The sequence below is a fragment of the Mauremys reevesii genome, linkage group 8, assembly GCF_016161935.1.
Source record: "Mauremys reevesii isolate NIE-2019 linkage group 8, ASM1616193v1, whole genome shotgun sequence".
NCBI lineage: Eukaryota > Metazoa > Chordata > Testudines > Geoemydidae > Mauremys > Mauremys reevesii.
The window spans coordinates 19,172,926-19,193,179 of record NC_052630.1 but is presented as its reverse complement, the minus strand read 5'-3'; the positions used below and the strand labels follow the sequence as shown (position 1 = coordinate 19,193,179).

Here is a 20,254-nt window from a genome sequence, read left to right as displayed (position 1 = left end):
GTCTGACTCATGGAGCCAAAGGAGAGGCACAGAGTGTGGGGAGCATCTGAGCCGCACCAAGGGGGAGCCAATCCCACAAAGGGAAGTGATGTGCCAAAGAGTCTTAACTAGCACCACCACCTTAGAGCACCTGGGGTCAGGTTGGCTCTGGTTCTGGCCGTGGGGTTAAATGACTTCTGTAGTAGCTGCTGCTCCTGCTTTTGCTGAAGTCTGGCTGCAGATTCAGGCAGACACTGCTGCATCCATGACGCTTAGGTCTAGTTTTAAGCTTTTCTTGGCAACCATGATGGCTGGAAACTTTTGTTGTTGTTATGTTTTAAATGAAAACTGAGGTTATGTCAGCACATGACTCTGGGAGCTGGGGCTTTGTTCTGTCTAGGCTTGAATCCAGCCCTGCCTAAGGGTGTACGGGGACCCTGCTGAAACAGAGAACCACACCTGAGTAGCCCAACAGAATATGCATGATCACATGTTCACCATCCACCCGCTCTGCTGTGAGTGGCATTTCATTTTGCCATCTCAAGTGGGTGGAACTTGGCTTCTCCCACATTTCAATCCCCGGCAACTGCAGTCAGTGTTGGTTAGCTGTGTTTTACCTCAGGTCGGTAGAGACTTGGAAAGTATTTTGTTTTTTGTAGACAAAAAACTTCATGCGACTCCTTTAGAAGACATTTTGCTTTCACTTTAAATTAGTTTTCATAACCATTGGAGAGTTAAGATATGCCAATACATGAAAACCATGATAACATTGGTTTATACTATTTATGCTTGTCATATGCCATCGTTTAAATGTATGGCGATAGTAGGCCACAACCTTAGCTGGTGTAAATTGTCATAGCTCAGTGGAGCTGCATTAGCTTATGCCAGCTGAAGCTCTGGCCCCATGATGATGATGTTTTATACCCATACAGTGCCTGTCATCTGAGGTTCTTACAACAGTGGATAAATATTATTCCCATTTACAGATGGGTAAACTGAGGCTCAGCACAGGCCAGATTTGGATCCCTTTGCTCACACTGATACTATAATTTATTATTTGTACTGCAGTAGCTCCTAAGAGTGCCAGTCATGGACCAAGACCCCATTGTGCTAGATGTGGTACAAACACAGAACTAAAAGATGGTCCCAGCCTCAAAAGATTTACAGACAAAATAACTAATGCCACAAGTAGCCCCTTAGAAGTCAGTCAATGAACTTGTAAAGCAAAGTGCTACTCACTGTGACCACAATCTGGTGCACAGCAAGTAGTAGAGCTAGGAATAGCACTTGGGTCTCAGATCCCAATACTGTTATATCCCCATGAAACATCAAAGATCATTCTTCACCATCACAATGTTTCAATTGACAGTGAGTTGATAAAGTAGCACAGTAGAAATCATATAACAGAGCTCAACCAATAAAGGCATAAACTAGATTGTAAAGTGTATATAACTCATTCTTATTCTTCAAAAACTGCAAATCTAATCTAACCCTCTCCCAATGAGTTAAGAAAGAGCTTGTTTAAAAATGTCTGGCCTTGCAAAAGAGACGGCATCTTCTTCTCTTCAGACTAAGTAAACAAAGGGGGGAAATATCTATATTCTGTTTTTCATGCTGCACCATTGTTTTCTGGATTTTTTCCCCCTGCCAAATTCAATCTCTGTGGCCCAGTGATGATGGTCTATAATATTAAGAGGGATATATATTTTTCTTCTTCTCTTTCCAGTAACATTTTGGATTATTTGTGTTCCAAGGAGAAGGTTGTTGACTTTCATCTGGAGCCATATTAATAATTTGACAGACAGACAGAGCAGGGGGGAGAGAGAAATAAAGCATTCAGGTCCTTGCAAGAGCTGATATTAGTAGGTATCAGAGGCTGCTTCTGTAAGAAGTTTATTGAGTCCCATTAAAAATGCAGCAGGATTGGGAGCCCTGGAGTATTCTATCAGTTAGTCCGACAGAAATAAATTAAGGGTGGCCTTACTTTCCTTGGATACCATGTGCAAGGGCATTTGGCCAATCTGTTACTGATCCATTTCTCTCTCTCTCTCTCTCTCTCTCTCTCACACACACACACACACACACACACACACACACACACACACACACACACACACACCCACACCCACCCACCCCCCAAAAGAAGAAAACACCCACCCCCATTATTATACTGAAGGATATTGGGCCATTTGCAGAGTGCTATAGCCAAGTCTCTGAAATGGATTTCCTGTTACCAGGGAGTCTTACAGCTATTTTTATGGTATTGATTTTAAAGCAGCAGGCATTATAATGTTTCATTCCCTGGCGCCCCATATGTAACATATGTATTACCATATGTAACAATAATACCTAGAGGCCCCAGCTGAGATCAGGGTGGGCCCCACTGTGCTAGGTGCTTATACAAACGCATTGTAAGAGAGATCCCTGCCCCAAGGAGCTGATGTTCGACATAGACAAGACAGCTGCATGAGGGAAAACTGAGGCACAAGAAGGGGATGTGGTTGCTCAAGGTCATACACCAGGGCAGTGGCAGAGGCAGGAATAGATGCCTGTAGTTGTAGTTCACAAACCTATCCACTAGAAAACACTGCCTCTCTAAAGCATATGACTGGTTAAACAAGAAATAGGTATCTATGAGCTATTTAACTGCCCAATTACCTTGGTACCCAAACACTTATTCCCCGTATGTTTTGTTATGGAATGTGTGCAGGGACTATGTGCCTGAGTTTTTAGTGGCACTTGAACGCAAAAGCCAATGTGGTTTACATGAGGTTAGGAATCCACGGGCCTGTTTCTCGTCTCTCACCATTTCTACAGTGGAATAACACCACTGAGCTCAGTAATTACCATGCTGGTGTGAGTACGATCAGCATCAGGCCCATGAGTTATAAGCCTTCCTTTGCCAACCGATTTGCTGTGGGGCTTTGGGCAAATGTGTTTCCATCCCCCCCAGCTGTAAAACAAGTCTCACAACATCCCTCTGCCTTACGGGACTGTGTGGGGGGGGTGGAGGTAGAGAGGGTTCATTTATTAGCAGACTGAAAGGGCTTTGAAGATGAAAAGTGCTAAGTATTGTTTTTATTATTATTCTCTTCCACAGGCGGGAATGCCCCCAGCTGAGCCATGGTGCTGAACGTGCAGATGCCCTGTCAGTTCATGTTTTGAACCATCATGGGAGGCTGGGCTTTGTGCCGGCAAATCTGTTTCAAAGTGCAGCTCACCCCCGTGCTAATGACGCGTGACGATGCTGGAGTTGTCCCTTTGTTGCTGTATATGTTCTTTGCTGTGCGCTTAGGAACCGGCCAGAAGGAGGCAGAATGGCAGGCGTAGAAATGGCTTCATTAGCTCCCTGTTTGCTGTCAGAGGGTGTCGGGGTGGAATGCTGTGTGTGCCTCTAAGCCCAGAACTCAGAAGGGAGGCTGTGGCGGCTTCAAGCCACCTTTGTGCCCTTCCGAGCCAGGATTGTTCAAGGGGCTGCAGAGCCTCCTTGGGTAGTTTAGACAGCCTTGGAGGCTGCCTATAATTTCCAAAGCATTTTGTGCTACAGCCCAGCCCAGGGCCTGGAAAGGGGGGGGTCCTTGGACACAGCCATATGGCTGTCCCTGGAGTGCATGTGCAGGGGAATCCTCCCCCATCTGGAACCACAGCTTTTAGGGCCCTTTGGCACCTCTCCAGCCTTTTTCACTCAGTGTAAAAGGGCCAGAGCAGGGGTGAGAATCTCGCTCCTGGCATTTAGATGCTCAGAATGTTTACCATTAATAATGTGGATTATTCAGAAAAGGCTGAATGCTGGAAATCAGCGCCAATAGCCAGGTGGGATGCCAGGGTTCTCTGTGAGACTGGAAGGAAGACACTTGCTCCTTGATCTTCTCCCTGCCTGCTAGACCAGTGTCTCCTGTGGTAGACATAGGACTTGGTTGAAATGAATAATAAGGGGTTTCCTTCACTGAGGCTACTGGACACAGACCGATCCTGTGGTTCGCTAGTTCCCTGACTGATGGCCTGGGCTGCTTAATGTTCCCATATAGGGTCTTCCTAAATCCTGGATTGAACCAGACTGTCATGGAAGGGATTGGTGCCTGCATCTTCCCGCTCTGCTTAAGGTAGTGGCTGGTGGAGTAATGTAGAATGCTAGGGTGATGGAAGAAAACACTGCTGATTGACTGAGCATCCTCCCCAAATCCATCCCTTGTCTTTCTGCGTATGAAGGAACTGTACCCGTTTCTCTCAGTCTGGGGACCTCCTTACCTGGGGGCCAGCAGGTAGAATTTGTCCCAGAAAACAGGGCTGAGGGAGTTATTTGCTTTAGTCCTTTGCATGATTGGGGATCCAATATTCTGCCTTCTTCTCCTTAAAACACCTTGCACTTGACTGCAATGTCACTGCATGGTAAATCAGAAGTAAGCTCCATTGAAGTCAATGGAGCATAAACACAATGTAACTAAGATCAGAACAAGGCCTTTACAATAACTGAACTGATGCATCAGTTCAGAAGGTAGATGACATTCTGAAACACTTTACCTTGCTGCTTACTCCCACTTTTCCCAACCAATATTCCACCTGATTAGAATACATAGAGCTTAATTACCTGTAACAATTGCTTTGTTTATTAAAGTAAATAAATAAAAGAGGACAGAGGAGATGGAGTAGCCTGCTAATTGGTTTTGAGTTGCTGGGAATTGTTTTGGTATGCTACTGTCTGACAACCAGCAAATCTGTACTGCACATGTACTTTGGTGTTGCAGCCAGTCCTCGACACCAGAACATCACTCAGCATTACAATAATTAACAGCAAGATGCATTCCCCCCACTCTCAACAATGATGAGGGAGAATCTAAATACAGCTATGAGGGTTTTTTTCTTCTTCTGATAAATAAAAATTCTGTTGTGAGACTTAAAACCAAACAGGGCTAAGGAGAGAGACCTGGTGTGGTGGCCAGACCCCAGGACTGCATCTAGAAACTTCTGAGTTCTAATCCTGGTTATGACACTCAATCCCCATGTTATCTTTAACTTCTGTGCCTCAGTTATGTGAAGTATCAAGATAACTATTCTCATCTACCACACAGGATTCGTAAGGAGGGTTAATAAATAAATAAAACATTATGAAGATGAATAAAAAAACAGAAAATGTAGTGTAGTGAGCCTGGTAGCACATCACTGGATGCCGCCTTAAGGTGGAATGAAATAATTGGGACATAGGTCATTTTAGCAGGGGCAGGGACCAGATTATTGCGTGCCCAGAAGTGTGCACAATGGGACACACATTTGTATAGGAAAGTTCTATAGAATAGAAGAAAAAAACCCTTTTCTACAGGTGTTTTGGACCATCCTATAGAATGTAACCAAAAATTGTATCTCTTCACACAGAGTTCTGTAGGGTGGCTCAAAAATGTATAGACAGAAGAGATTATTAATTTAGTTGAGTAGGTTTGTATTGTAACTTTCATGAAAGCTAATTGTTTTGTTCCCTGTTCAGTTCTATAGGACTTTTTCGTAGGGGGAAGTGACAGAGGGTAGGGTATGTAAGCAGCAGGATGGGGGCAGCAACCTGTGAGCTACCCAGCTCTACTTAGCAAGACACTGGGGCTAGGGAGGGGGGCTTCTGGTTTGTGACCGAAGAAGCAGCACAGGCTGTATAGCAGCGGATGTAGGCCCATAAGGCAGAGGGGAGGCTGACAGACAATAGGGAGACCCATGACGCCAGAGGCAGATCCAAGCTCATGCCTGAGGCTTAATGTCTCCTCCTCCCCACCCCCCAAGAGGGGTGGACTTGAAGTGGCACCCTTAAGGACAATGGCACCTTTGTACTTTCCTATTGGGTATCCTATTTAGGGGCTTAATGAGGAATTATTCTGTACGTTCAATAACTATCCACTCAACTTTTGTTCCTAGGGTCCCTTTGTTTCCTAGCCCTAGTGACGATTGCCCCTTTACTAGTAGCTGTTTATTGGGATCCCACCAAGGGCTGGAGCCCAATGTTTGAAGGCTCTGCTAAACCTGTCTTCTGTCTTGTAGTACATATAACATAGTAACAGCCGTTGGAAAAGAAACATACCATGACCTCACAGTGACACACAGTGAAGTGAGGGGTTGTCTGTGTGCACGAGAGAGAGATTCTGAGGAACAACCCTGCATGATTTGGCTGAGCTAACAGAATGGTCTCCTCCCCTCCACCCCACGCTCTAATTTCTAAGGTACTATGACAAGGACAATGTGTAACCCACACTCCCCCTGGGAGTGGTGTTCTGTCCCATCTAGTGGCACTGAGACCACTTAGAGAGAGAGTAATGAATCTGCTCTACAGCCGTAGCTAAGGGCCATAAGGCTTTTGGCTCATACACTAAGTTGCAGAGGCCCCAAGTTTGATCCCACCCACCAATGACTGGGGTCTGTAGGCATTGCAAATAGGAAGTGCTAAGAATCTGGAGTCCTATGTTGCCTAAGACAGTAACCCACAGTTCTCTCCCCGACCAAAAAACAAACAAACAAACAAACCTGGGCCATTAGGGAAACCAGTGTAAACCTGGGCCATTAGGGAAACCCTGCCAGCCCTATGGAAGACTGTTTGGGTAATATGAGTGACAACCCCTATCTGGTGGCTGGACTTTGTCCTCACCCACAACTATTTCACATTTGGGGACAATGTATACCTTCAAGTCAGTGGCACTGCTATGAGTACCCGCATGGCCCCACAGTATGCCAACATTTGTATGGCTGACTTAGAACAACGCTTCCTCAGATCTCATCCTGTAACACCCCTACTCTACTTACGCTACATTGATGACATCTTCATCATCTGGACCCATGGAAAAGAAGCCCTTGAGGAATTCCACCAGGATTTCAACAATCTCCACCCCACCATCAACCTTGGTCTGGACCAGTCCACACAACAGATCCACTTCCTGGGCACTACAGTGCAAATAAGCGATGATCACATAAACACCACCCTATACCTGAAACCTACTGACCACTATACTTTCCTGCATGCCTCCAGCTTTCCTCCAGACCACATCACACGATCCATTATCTACAGCCAAGCTCTAATACAACTGCATTTGCTCCAATCCCACAGACAGAGACAAACAGCTACAGGATCTCTATCAAGCATTCTTAAAAGTACAATATCCACCTGCTGAAGTGAAGAAACAGATTGACAGAGCCAGTAGAGTACCCAGAAATCACCTACTACAGGACAGGCCCAACAAAGAAAGTAACAGAATGCCACTAGCTGTCACCTTCAGCCCCCAACTAAAACCTCTCCAGTGCATCATCAAGGATCTACAACCTATCCTGAAGGACAATCCCCCACTCACACAGACCTTGGGAGACAGGCCAGTCCTCACTTACAGACAGCCTTCCAACCTGAAGCAAATACTCACCAGCAACTGCACACCACACAACAAAAACACTAACCCAGGCATCTATCCCTGCAACAAACCTCGTTGTCAACTCTGTCCACATATCTATTCAAGGGGCATCATCATAGGACCTAACCACATCAGTCACACCATCAGGGGATCATTCACCTGCACATGTACCAATGTGATATATGCCATCATGTGCCAGCAATGCCCCTCTGCCATGTACATTGGCCAAACGGGATAGTCTCTACGCAAAAGAATAAATGGACACAAATCACTCATCAAGAATTATAACATTCAAAAACCAGTAGGAGACACTTCAATCTCCCTGGAAACTTAGTAACAGACTTAAAAGTGGCAATTCTTCAACAAAAAAACTTCAAAAACAGAGTCCAATGAGAAACTGCAGAACTGGAATTAATTTGCAAACTGGACACCATCAAATTAGGCCTGAATAAAGACTGGGAGTGGACTGGTCATTACACAAACTAAAAACTAATTTCCCCATGATAATTTCCCCCCTACTGTTACTCACACCTTCTTGTCAACTGTTTGAAATGTGCCACCCCCGATTACCACTACAAAATTGATTTTTTCCTCCTGCTGATAATAGCCCACTTTAATTGAATTGTCTCATTAGAATTGGTAAGGGAACCCCCATCTTTTCATGTACTATGTATATATATATCTTTCTACTGTGTTTTCCACTCCATGCATCCAATGAAGTGGGCGTTAGCCCACGAAAGCTTATGCCCAAATAAATTTGTTAGTCTCTAAGGTGCCACAAGTACTCCACATTGTTTTAACCCCTACCCCAGTGTATTTAAATCTGCCTGCCTTCTGCTGCATACAATAAAATGACTGCAGAGATAGCGCCTTAAAACTGCCTTGAGACAAAGAGGGTGAATTTGGGTAGTTGGGGAAGAAGGAGAGGGGAGAGAGAGAGAGAGAAAGAAAGCAATTGAAAAAGAAGCAGACCCTGTCTACTGAGAATTCCAGTTCAACAAAACAAATGGTCTCTTTACTGTGCCTACTTAAAAAAAATTACACACAAACCTTTACCGCTACAAAGCCGGAAATGCTGCTGCTATTGGTAAACCTTGGGTGGTTAACGCTGTATTGATTCTGTAAGTGTGTGTGTGTACGTGTAGCAGTCCCAAGTCAGAAATAAATATACTGAATGTTATAGTTATACAAGGCAAAGGAATAGCCTGATACACTGGGTGCAGGCCTATCTGGCTGCTGTTTGTATTTCACGGTGCTATTTTTGTTCCAGTTTCAGTGCCCTGAGGGGCCAACTTTCAGATTTGAGAACTTAAATCAGGATGCCCAAGTCCACATTTCAGTTCCTAAATGACACTTCTATAGGGCTAGATCCACCCCTGTATTAAGGCAGCTGTGCACCGCATCACCAGAACGAAGATGTCCCAGAGCTGGCCAGCTGCCCAGCCCCAGTGCCTTTCCCAGTGCAGTGGCTCCTGTGTGTGTGGTGTGAGTGCTGGGGGGGGGGGGGGTCCCCACTCCCCCCTGGAGGCTGTGTCCCATGACGGCTGTGTGTCAGAGCTTGACCCCTTGGGGGGATGCTGACAAGAAGCATAAGTAAGAGCAGCAGAGGGCCCTTGGTCTTCTAAGCCCTGCTAAGGAGCTGAGAAGTGAGAGGAGCTGAGTTACTGTTGGTGGACAGGGGAGAGAAGAGAAGAGAGAAGGACAGGGAGAGAGGGAAGGGCTGGGGGGGGGGGAATCCGGGATGTAATGGTGGGCCGCGAATGGAATGGAATGCAAATGGGCCTCATTGATGTGGCCGTGATGTGATCTGTGGTGGGTGAATTTTGAAAAAAGTTTTGTTTTAAGTTTGGTTAAAAGTTAACATTATTATCGCTGCTGCAAAAAAGGATAAAGAACTGAAGAAAGGCACCCACCACACCACCATGCATTGAGAAAAACTGAGAAAGAAAACTGAAGGCTGGACAGATGGGGTAGAGAAGCCTGGAGAGAGAGAGGGTGAAAAGTGGCTAAGTGGTTGGGTTGAGACTACACAGCTGAGCTGATAAGATATTACTGATGAAGATAAAGGATTCTCTTCTTTTCAGGGGATCAGGGAGGAGGATGGAATATACAAAGAGAAGATGGTGCTGAGGTGGTTTGGCCTGAAGCAGCAGCAGTAGCAGCTGCCTAGCTTGAAGGACTTTGGTGAGGGCCTCCCTTATCAACAGGACCAATAATGAAATTTGAGCTGGGTCAGGTGATAAGAACTCCTGGAGCAAGCTAAGCAACGTTTCCCTTAGGGGCTGGAGATGGGCCTGCCTGAAGTTTGGACTCTGTCAACCCTGGACAACAAACTGTGAGTGGGGAGTAGGGGTGGAAGAAGTGGCTAATGTGAGACTGCATTGCTTCAGCAGCCACTCACAGCCATGAGAGAGGGGTGGAAGTGAAGACTATTGACAAGACACCCGGGGGGGGGGGGGAACTTCTCTAATAGATATTGTGGGTTTATTAATTGCTGGCTTTCCCAAGTTTATTCTGTGCCTTCTCCCTCATAACCCTCCCCCTCATGAAGTTCTTTGTTTTGGACTCAGTGTTTGTGAGGGGAAAGTATTGCCTATTAAGTGTGTGTAGGAGAGGTAAGTTAGTTTTCCCAGGTTTCTGGATGGGGCACAAGCTGGTGGTGTTTTCAGAAGGAACCCCTAGATAATTGAACCTGGCACTTTTTGCTGCCGACAACAGGTGGCAGAGGGATTATACGTTCATAATCTTTCAAAAATGGGTTTGTTGTTTGATCTCCCTAACCTGGTATGAATTCATGAGTCAAAAAATATGAATTAGTGATAGGAAGAAACTCATGTGTGTGACAGCTCAAGTATGACTAGTGAAGATGATGTCTTAAGATTGTTGCATTGCTAGGGAATGCCAGTTATCTGATTTATCACACCTGCAAGTGTGAACAAAGTCTTCCTCAAAACAATTTTAAATTTTGCAAAGTTCCTTGACTGGAAAATAACATTGATATTTAACTGGCAAATTTTTGATTGCTTAATGTCAGTTGCACATTTCCTTCTACTGTATAAAATGTAATGAATAAGGAAAGTTTCTGCAGGATGGACTTAGGCATTTAAAACAAGTCAGTTTCCTGTCTGGTGTGCATTTAAAACCAGAAGGCAAAAACAAAATCTTCAGTTATGTTACTATTGTATCAGGGCTGCCCTTTCATGTTGGATTTATCTGCTGTGGGTATTACTGTTGTTTTCAATAGTGAGAGTCTATCCATAACAACTTGTATAGGTACTAAACAAAACCATCCTCATTACTTGCAGAGAGAGCCTTTTGCAGCATATAATTGAGCAGAAGGATTGAGGGAGGGGAGGAGTTTGATCTTGTTAAAGTGCTGGATGGGGATTCATGATTATTTGTGTATGTAACACATTTTGTGTCAGGGATATACATGCTGTGTCAATAAAAGGTATCACAATAACTTCAGTGACAGTCTGATGCCACATGCTTTACTGTGGTCTGATGAAAAAAGGACATCTGGGGTGGAAAGGGAAATGGAAATGAAAGGTGACCCTCTGAGGGAGCATTGCTTATTTCCAGGGTGGCTGCAGGACATACTCAGCAATGTGCGGATATGAACTCTATGAACCTAGTCAGTTGCAATGGATGTGGGGAAGGGGGCACGTGCAGAGTCTCTCTCACTGCTGGTAGAGGGTCTGTGTTATTTTTACTACAGCATCTATAGTGTATTGCCAGCAGGGTGCTAGCGCGTGATATAAAATTTCAGTTTGAATTCTCATCTCTGGACGGTTTGAAAGCCATTAGATTCAGCTTGCGCTAGAGAGAAGAGCATTGTAATTGAGATGAAATAGTCCTTTTTTCTGTTTACAGCATGTGTTCATTTGCCCAGGCAGAAACCATTTCCACTCTGCTTTCCACTTGTTTCTAAGGTCTGTTCTTTATTTTCTTTTTCTGTATTGGTGTTTTGTAATAACCCAAGGAGCTCAAGGCAAACAACATGTTCCAAAAGCAAACGGACACTCCAGCCAGTTGCAGATTCCTTCAGAGATATGGAAATGAGGAAGCAAAAGCCTGGAATCTGTTGAGAAAAAAAGCCCTTCCACCTCTGGGACAAATGATCCTGAGCGGTGCTGAGCACCCTCACCTGGAAGGGGAGCATGCTCGTCAGCTTGCATAGGGCCAGATGGAGCTATTCCCATTATACCAGCTGAGGATCTGGCCTATAATGTCTCTGTGCAAAGATCTCACTCAGTGCTGGGCTCGGACCCAGCCTAAGGTTTATTTTCAGTACCTTGATTGAGACATGTAGGCTGCATTCTAAGTTCCATGCAGGTTACCTTTTATTAGCAGTTTTCCAGCCCTCAAATCAAACAGGATTTCTCTAGGTCTTTTTCCATATGTTTGCACTGGTCCATCTCCTGGCTAGAGGTCCTGGAGTCCCAACTCGACTCCCACCTTAGGATAAAAAGCGAGGGGATGGAGGTTATGCTCTCATTGCAGGAGCTCTTCTCCAAAGAAGCCATCTCTCTCTTGGATTCTATATTTCTGGGAATACCACCGGCAGGAGGAGGAGTTACAAAACCCATCTTCCTAATAAAAGGGCTATTTCTTTTTATTTGACCACTTAGAATTTCACCCCCAGTTTAAATCCAGTTTTGGTTGGAAAGAGACTTTGTGACGTTCACGAAAGCTTTTGTGGCAACTATAAAGACAATGTATGGTTAACAAACCTCCCTGTTCACTGCTCAGGTTCCGTGTTACTGTGAGATAACAGGAGATGTATGGGCATTATTGGATTAATTATCAGTTGACTAGATCTGTACTATAAAAAGCACCAGCTACTATATAACCCAGAATGACCGTGAGCATCTGCTGACAAATGGCTCTATTCAGAAATAAAAGGATGTTAGTGTCTGATCCCCTTAATGCAGGGCACACTAAGGCTATCAAACTTCTCAGAAAGTAATCCTACCTTGAGACTGCTGTAATGGAACATTAGGACTGGTCAGGCATACAGAAGGGAATGGAGCTCTGGTGCCCAGTGCTCTGAAGAGACAACACCCATGACATATGCGATCAGCTGGTGTTGTGTTCTCCTTTTTGCAACTTAAATTTGGTCTGGCAATTTGTAGGAGGGTTGAAAGACAAGCATTTCAGATCAGCTGTTTGCTGCCTCATGCTCCATGTGGAATTAGCACATAATGTTTCCTGAGATGAACAGATACAGCTAGTATCAGAGGGGTAGCCGTGTTAGTCTGGATCTGTAAAGAGCAACTAAGAGTCCTGTGGCACCTTATAGACTAACAGACTTATTGGAGCATAAGCTTTTGTGGGTGAATACTCACTTCGTCAGACGTGAAAACTTATGCTCCAATATGTCTGTTATTCTATACGGTGCCACAGGACTCTTAGATACAGCTGGTGTGTTTCTCTACAACAAGTTTGGGAAGGACGTTCATTTCACACTCAGTATAATCCCATTTACAGGCCTGCTCAAATTGATTTACCTTCATGAGCAAGGCTGCAAGGAGAACTTGGGCAGGGTTTAGCCTTGCACCAATGGCACCTTTATGATACAGAAAAAAAATCCTCCTGGCTTTAAAGCTCGTGATTTCTCAGCTCTACTGGGTCTGGAAATCAGTGGCCATCTTTTCAAAAGAGGTCAGCATCCACTAATGGGGCCAGGTTCTATATGGGAGCTGAGCTCTTTTGAAAATCAAGTCCAGTAGCTTTATCCCACTGGAAAAAGAATATTCTCAGCTTCCCCGTGGAACACACGGCGTTCCCGTCTAATCCTGGAAGGGCCCCAAATCAGGATTTTTTTGTCAGGGGGTCAAGTCCTGGCCCCACTGAATTCTGTGACAAAAGTCACCATTTCACTCATGATGTCTTTAGAATAGAGTTTATTTTAAATCTTTATTAGATGTCTCAATGGCTCCCTCTGAGCCCTGTGAGACTGTGCTCGTGGTAACTAAGAAACCTGGCTTTACAGATGCAGGGATAAAAATAAATAGTACCTAGAATATTTTTAACTCTCTCAAACATTTTTCAAAATTGTTTTTTGGTAACATAGGCAGCATATCCAGGATACGTGATGGAGTAAGGTGGTGTAAAGGTATCATCAGCTGAGTTTTGGATAACTCCCTTCTCACCAGTACTGAGTAATACACCCATTCATGGTGATAAACTTTTGTACCACCTTGCATTCCATACCTATTTGTTTCTCCCACCATATCTATAGTGATCTACATCACACAGGCATAATAGGCCAGGCATCAATGGAGGATCTGGCCCTATATGTTTTAATAATTCACATCACTATGTTTTGTTTTGTTTTTTACCTTGACCCTGCATTCTTGTAGTCACCTGCAGGTTTCTCAAATTACAGTGTAAACTCTGAACAGTTGCTTCACTAGACTGTAGTAAAAGCTATTATTTTAATGCTACTCTATTGTATTTCTTTCTTGGAGAGAATGGGAACTGTTTATGCCAGTTATAAAACTCTTTAATAGTCTTGTCCATTTTCAGCAATTTTCCCACTCTGGCAGCTGAGCAAACTGAAAGAAAATGATATAATTTAGTGAGGCATAGAATAAAGAGTAACTGTATTTCTAGTGTCCATTAATATATTTTCTGCTGCCAGTATTTACATTTTGTCCAAATAGCAATGAGAGATACTGGAATGGACATTTTTATCCCCTGCCAATTATACTAATGTTTAAGTTTAAATCTGTGATGCTCTAAAGATTAGAGTGGATTAAAGGAACGTTGATGAGGCCTGAAAAATGATCTTGTTTCCCCTGATCTTGTATCTGTTTGCTAAGTTCATGTGACTTTTGAGTCCACCAATCCAAGTTTCATTCCTGAGGGAAAATAATCCGAGTTCAAGTAGCCAAGCATTCGTGAACAGTCCTACAATAACACAACTGTGTGCAGTTTAGCCTTCATTAGCACTGCTATAATAACTGAGAGATGGAAGAAACCTTTGGGTAAGAAGCTTTCATTTTCAGTCTGAAGCTTCCTAAAGATCAGTATGAAATTGAGGAAGCTGCTTTGACAATATCCTTTTCACATCACTTTTTCCAAGTTCAGAAAAGTTTAACACTTCCACCCACCCCCGGAGGGGTTTAGAAATGAGTGAAAGATTTTTTTTTGTTACCTTTGTTCTTGGTTGGTGTGCCACATGACTGATATAAGACTTAATATCTTCCAGCTGTTAATCAAAATGATATACAGGATATTAAAGACCATTTGTGCTGCTGTTAACTGCAGGAGGCTCCAAATGCACTCGGACCGCTGTCTTTTCCAATTAGACTCAAGAGAAACTATGTGCATACAGTATTTCTATCCCAGGATAGCCAACTGATTCACTGGGTCACAAGGGTTATGGAGGAAGGAAGCCCATTCCATTGAGCTCTGTGCTGTGACGCTGGTGCAGCAGAGAACTAGAAAAGGCAGCCATGCTGTATCCGTTGCCTGTCTTCACCATCAATTCTTGCCAAAGAAAGCAAGGGGTTTCCTGCCCAAGACTGGCTCTGCCTTTGAGGCTGACAAAGAAGTTGGCTTCAAGTGGCCTTGTCTCTGGGGTGCTATTGTAGCCCATCCATACTTGATGGGAAAGCGTTGGGGGTGTTGCAACACATGCTGTAGTAAGATGGCCACCAGAGTTGAAACTTAAAGGAGAGAAGAGGAAATGTGCCACAACTCACATCTAATCCTCCAAATCGCTCACGTGAAATTGAAAGGTTTGTCGCATACATACAAAGGACAAAATATATCCATGATGTGCAGCTCTGGAAAAACACACTCAGAACCCACCCCAGGAAATGAAAATGGGAGCAGCTAGAGACTCTGACTCAGTGATGCTGGAACAATTTATGTAGTGGGGGTGCTGAGAGCCTTTGAACCAACCTGTAAAGCCTGTATATGATGGGAAACCACTGCTGCACCCCCAGCACCCCTAGTTCCAGCATCTATGCCCTGACTGAGATCATATCCTCACAGTGCGTGCGTGCACACACACACTCACTCACTCTGACCCAAAGGGCTTACAGTCTTAATAGACAGACAAAGGAAGTCCTATTATAACCATTTTAAGATGGGGAGCGGAGAGACAGAGAGGTTAAGTGACTTGTGCAAAGTTATGTAGAAAGCCTATAGCAAAGGCATGAACTGAACACAGTCTCTTCAGTCCCCGAGTAGTGCGTTAGCCACAAGACCACCCTACTCCTCCATGCTATAGTCAAACACCAGCACTGCACATGCTGTATCCTGCACTCAATATGACACAGCTGTGTGGAAGCGCAATAAGGATGCTAAGTAAAGCCCTCAAAAATCAGGAAGTGCCCAAGACAAGATCCTGCACAGCCCCAACTGTGTCCCCTACTTACTGCCTATGCAGAACAATACAACCTTTGAGTGCATTTTATTCCCCCGCCCCGCCGTCCCCCTGATCTCATTCAGTGTGCAGGCTAGATGGTGCACAGTAAATGAGGTAGCTGGTCAATATTTAGGGCTTGTCTACACAGGGATACTTAGGAAAGTAAATCCGAATTAAGTAAAGATGTGAATTTGAAGTGGATTACTTAAACTCCATTAAATCCCAGTGTGAACACATTCAAAATTAAAGTGGCCTTACTTTGGCTTAGTTTAATTCACTTTGATTAATTTGGATTAATTCACCTTTAGTTAATTTAGATTAGTTTTCCTGAGTGTCTGTGTGTAGATAAAACCCTTATATTTATCCTCAATATTCTCTGTACATCTCCTAACTTATGCAAGGACCCATTTGTGTAGTTACTTTTCAAAATAAAAATGCCTTCGGTTGGGAAGTCTGGGCCACATGTGGACAGGCACTGACATTGTTCACCTAATTTGCATGCACCGTTATTGGACTTATAGTTATAAATCAGGCATTTGTTCACATCTAATGGCTGCCAAATATGGATTTGGACGTATGCTGCAGTAATTGCACTAGCAAGTGCGATGTGCATTTTTGAGCATGGCACTGGCCTTCTGGTCTTTGAAAATCAGGCATTAGAAAGTGGGATTATCATAAATGGGCAACACGGGAAAATTATTATTCCCATGAGACCTACATATTTGCTTTTCCTGATTTCTTCTGATTCAAATCTATAACATTAATCTTACATAACCATAAAGTAGAATTATTATATTTTTATTTTATGGTGAACAAAAAGAATCCCCCCTCCCCCAGCCCATTCATAATAACTGCACCATTTAAACAGTTCCCAAATAGTCTTGGATGAATACACTTTTAAGTGATTGGCATGGGGGCTAGTGTAACGAACACCATAATAAGATAACAAAAATAAGAAAGCGTATGTACATGCATTTCACGGCAGTGCATCTAGTGATTAGAACTAGGGACTGAGAACCCAGGAATCCTGATTGCGTTTCAATCTTTGCCACTGATTTGCAGTGGGAACATTACCAAACCACTCAAACTGCCTGTGCCTTTCTTTCCCCATTTGTAACCTGATAATGTATACATGGCTTAATAGAGCTGGCCCCTTCATTAGGATTTTCTCTGGGAACTGATTTAGCCTAAATAATTGTGAATGGTAATGAGTGTTATGCTCTTGGGACGCCACTAACAAATTCCACTTTGCAAGGACATATTTGGATAGTGCCATGTTGTTTAAGTGGTGTTTAGCCACTTGTTAAATAAAGGACCAAGGCACAGATTCTCACACTTATTTCACACCATTTTTGGATGCCTGTCATGTGGCATCTAAGCACTGTACAATAAACAACACCACACAAAATGTTAAAAATAAGTCAGAGTAGCTCACCCACTCCAAAAGCTGAGCGACAGAGATCTCCAGGCTGATTTTTAAAGGAATAAGAAATGAAGATGAAATGTGGGATTATTTTTGTTCCTATGTAAAATATTATGTAATTTACTCAGTTTAGTCATTTTTTTCACTATTTAAATAAAAAGATCATTTTTTAAAAAGGTGTTCTCTTTTGGCCCCAATTCAACAAAGCACTTAACCATGTGCTTACATCATCCTGGAGTCCATTTAACACATGCTTAAATGCTTTGCAGAATCGGTCCCCTAATTCAGATGATAAACTCTGACATAAGTGGGTTCTCCTAACTTAACTAAACCCCAAAGAATCCTTATTAAGTATAACTTGTAAAATGCTTTGAGATCCTCACAGGGAAGGTGATACTGATGCACAGAATATAATTACTCAGAGGCCTGGGGGGGGGAGAGTTTCTAGTGACAGCCAGCATGTCCCTTGGCATGTGCTGCTTCCTGCAGCCCCCATTGGCCTGGAGCAGTGATCCGTGAGCCGCAATCAGCCGGACCTGCCGATGCTGCAGGTAAACAAACCGGCCTGGCCCTCCAGGGGCTTTCCCTACACAAGTGACGTCCCGGGTTTGGGAAACACTGCTGTAAGGAAATGGGAGCCGGGATAGAGCTCCAGACCTGAGGCAAACCACTTGGGTAGTGCTGTGTTGAGCCTCACCTCGCATGATTAAATACAGGGCAGAGCCATGCAATCAGGAAAGCGTTGTGGGACCAGAAGTGAAGCAGAGATCTGGGAAGCAGCAGAATGTTTCAGAGCAACAGTGTCATGCCATTCACGGATGATGCAAAGGGGAGCCCAAGAAACAGTCCAGACTTGTCTATAAGGGCCTGCTTGTTTGGTGACTGGGAAGAAAGTTGCACAGGATGCGCATATAAGCTGCCCCAAAGAACGCCCCTGCAGAAGTCTTTCTTTACTCCATATTTCCCATCTGCAGCCACGGGCAGCATGAAATGCAAGCAAAAGCAACAGAGTAACAAAGTTATTTATGTTGTTAACTGAGACCAGTAAAAACCCAGAGGTGACTGAGATCCATAAGTATGTAAAGAATGTCCACACTGATATTTGTGCTTGTTTGTATTATGGCAGCACCTAGAGGCCCCAACCAGGATCGGGGTCCCACTGGGCTAGGTGCTGTGCAAACACACAGTAATAGAGATTCCCTGCCCCAAAGTGCTTAGTCTAAACGTCCAAGACGAAGATGGAGAGGGAAACTGAGACAGTTTAAGTAACTTGCCCAACGTGTCACAGCAGGACAAAGGCAGAACTGGGAATAGAACTCAAGTTTCCTGACTATCAAGCCTAATAATTAAGTAACAGAGCTACTAACACAGCTGTAACAAAAGTGGAGAGGATCTGAAACAAAATTAACGGACATAGTTGACATTTAGGGTGTCCCATCTCTCCATCAGTCGGGCGACCCAACTCACTGCTTAGAACACCTGAGTGTCATATTGAAAAATTGTTACCATTGAGGAAATGATTGATTGTCATATTGTCCTTGAAATGGTTGATTTCATCCATGTAGAAACAGTTTTTCTGGCAGAGCCTTTTTTGGGTTCATAGCTGGCACCCTTTGCAGCCATGTACCCTGAGACTCTGGGTGCAGATGCCCAGCATTGTTTAATGAATAGGGGCTTTTGGATAGATTCTAAATTTGAGACATCCCATGCTGGGATGAACTTAGGAAGAAGGAATACTGTCTGAACCAGAGGAGCTGCTATGCTTGTGGCTTCTGGTCTACAGTATAGGAGAGCACAGCAAGACTTGAGATGAACATCTCAGAAAGACTTGAGTAGAAGGCTTCATTGCAGCCAACCAATGTTTATAAAATAGCCTGCACAGTTGCTGTATGAAGAGAAGTTATTGTACAAGCATTGTAAGCTCAAAGCACTCTAAGCAATAGTTTGTTGTGGTTCTCTTTCATCTAGTGTGGACAGGGCCTTTGAACAATATCCTCCCTTGGTGAAATATAATTCACTCTAACCCTCTTCCTGCCCGTGACAATTTCCCTGTGTTAGAAAGAAACCATATGATCTTTTCCCTCCTCAGTTCAGTTGTTACAATCTGTCCAGACTATCAGAGCCAAGCGCCAGGATTGTACTTGCAAAGACACTAAGCATCAAAGTTAACAGTGGAGCTTGGAATTTCAAAATGAAAATGTAAACCATTCCCCTGAAGCTTTCAGGATGCTGAACTAGGAGCATATGGGTTTATCTCATGGTCACTTTGACTGTTTTCTTTAGAACACCCAATCCTGTGAAGTGCTGAGTGCATTCTGCAAGGAACTGAGGGTCTTAAACTTCCAGTGAAGCTGGTAGAAGCAGAGGAGATGCTAAAACATATATAATGGGGTCCCATAGTACTAATTTTGATATTCTAAAGAATTCTTATAGAGAAATAGCCTTACAAGGTAATTGACAGGTCGTAGGATCTCTTGTGTATTAAAAGCTCAAAGTACCTGATAGACCAAAGGGCTATAAATTCAGCCATGTCTAACATAAATCTGGTGCATTAAAATAAGAACTGAGAATAGCAAATGGGTTTACAGTCTCTCACACAATACCTCTGTGCAATCTTTTTTCCTTACCTTCTGAAATCTTATTAACCTAGAGATTTTTCTTTCTTTTTGATTGTTTGGTTCCTACCAAGTCCAAATAAGTCTAGGATGTGCAACATCCCAGGAAACCCTTTGGAAGTATTTCATATATGCTGTTTAAAATACTTGCATAGAATAACTGCACAGGGCAGGAAGAAAGCATCTGCTGGCTTTCTCTGATTTTGGTGGTTCACTAGAAAACTTAAATTTATGCTAGGCTCACTTTGCATGAAAATATTGAAAGAGAAATTCTCCCATCCTTTGTCCTGCCTATTTAGATTGGGTGGGGACGTCTCTTACTACGTGTATGTACAGTGCCCAGCCCAACAGAGCTCTGATCTCCGTTGGGCCTTCTTGGCATTATTGTAATAATAATAATTTCAGTTAAATTGCAATAAAAGTAGCTTGTTGAAATTGTAAAGGAGCCCGACTTTGCATTGCAACACATAGCCATAGTTCCACC

General features: G+C 43.6%; 1 long non-coding RNA gene across 1 annotated transcript in view; it reads left to right on the top strand.

Annotated features, from left to right (window-relative positions):
* Nucleotides 1-9,475: 9,475 nt before the first annotated feature.
* LOC120370884 overlaps nt 9,476-20,254 on the top strand; it is a 105,101-nt gene continuing 94,322 nt past the window's right edge. The window contains exon 1 of the long non-coding RNA XR_005584034.1: nt 9,476-9,684. This is a non-coding gene — a long non-coding RNA (uncharacterized LOC120370884). The remainder of the gene's footprint in view (nt 9,685-20,254) is intronic.